Genomic DNA, 1,612 nt, shown 5'->3' on the forward strand with positions numbered 1-1,612 from the left:
GAAAGGTAAATATGCGCCGAAATGGCTGCAATCTACTGGCCGTATAAAATTTCATCTCACACGGCATCACTGCAGAGCGCCTAGAACTGTACCCACGGAATATGCGCGATATAAGCGTCATTGACTGATTGATTGATTGAAGTCAAACGTCTAACTTCTTTCTGGGCATAGTGGCAATATTTTGCTGAATACATTTTGTGAGTGGAACCTTTGCCAACCCGGATAATGAATGCAGCAAGATATGTCCAGGCCAGGATGTTGATGTTGTGGACGTGTCCGAGTGGAGGGATGCCGTCATCTCGTGTCAAAACCTCAACAGATTTGTGATGGCATACGGGGGCCCGGGTAGCTCAGGTGGTAGAGCACTGGACTTATGATCGAAAGGTCGCTGGTTCGAATCCGGGCCGGGACGGACACGGGTCAACTTTATGTGCAAACCTACAGACGGTATCCGTCTCCCACCCCCGTGTCACCACAGTGGCAGGTAAAAGACCTCGGTCATTCTGCCATAAATGCAGATGGCTGATACCACCTAAACACGCATACACTTGTGTATCTCATCTGAAGTCGGGTACATGCCCCTAATGGCGTTGCCGTGAGGGCGTAAAACTTGAATTTCTCTCGTGATGGCATACATAATAATCGCTTATACGATTAGGATGGTACACACAATGCTTGAAAGGTGTGTGGTCAAATGCTAGAGAACCGGTCTGTACAGGACATTGTACACGACACAGCCAATTTGAATGCGACTAGTTTATAGCATCGCTGTGCTTCAGTGAGTCCAGATGCTATAGTTCCATGTAAAATCATGTGCATATCGGAGTATGTGTATATGACACAGGTAAGTTGAATGCGACTAGTTTAAAGCATCACTTAGTCTTAGTGAATCCAATGCTATTGTCCCATGCAGGTTGCTACTACCCTTCTTATTTGCCTTTTTTCCTTTCTTTTGTTTTTCTTTTTTTAATTGGCGTGGAGCATCCTTCTTCATGTCTTTTTTTCTTTTATCAATCAAATTCTTACATTTTTAAACCCACAGTCTAATTAACGGGTTGAAAGGGAAAAAAAATGTTTTAAAAAAACTTAAATGTATTTCTTTTGCCTAAACTTGTTCACCTCTATCATGGACAAATACCAATAATGGACAATTTTATTAAAATGTTATTTTACAGTTACCATTATTCTCGATCTATATGTGTCCCAAATCTAACTGTGAATTAAACATGCACACAATTTCTATTGGTTTCCCGTATCTGAACTTTCCCACACACATTTTTGCCAGAATAATAAGTAAATTGATATAATTTACTAAATTGTTTGACATACCAGGTGTTTTCGTGTATCCTAACAGTCCTGTTTGAACATCAATTTATATATTAACATTATACTGCTGAAATGCGACTAGTTAAAAGCATCGCTTAGTCTTAGTGAATCCAATGCTATTGTCCCATGTCAAATCGTGTGAGGATCGGAGTATGTGTACCTGGCACAGCCAAATTGAATGCAACTTGTTTTAAAGCATCGCTGTGTCTCAGTGAATCCAGATGCTATTGTTCCAGGTAAGACACCCGGACTGACACAAAATGCTTGAAAGGTGCGTGGTCAAATG

The 1,612-nt window shown here is 41.1% G+C and overlaps 1 non-coding gene across 1 annotated transcript; it reads left to right on the forward strand.

The window, feature by feature from the left end:
• The first annotated feature begins 339 nt into the window (after positions 1–339).
• Trnai-uau (transfer RNA isoleucine (anticodon UAU)) lies at positions 340–412 on the forward strand. The gene has a single exon. It is a non-coding gene; the product is annotated as a tRNA-Ile (tRNA).
• Positions 413–1,612: the final 1,200 nt, after the last annotated feature.

Source organism: Littorina saxatilis, linkage group LG10, assembly GCF_037325665.1.
Source record: "Littorina saxatilis isolate snail1 linkage group LG10, US_GU_Lsax_2.0, whole genome shotgun sequence".
Taxonomy (NCBI): Eukaryota; Metazoa; Mollusca; class Gastropoda; order Littorinimorpha; family Littorinidae; genus Littorina; species Littorina saxatilis.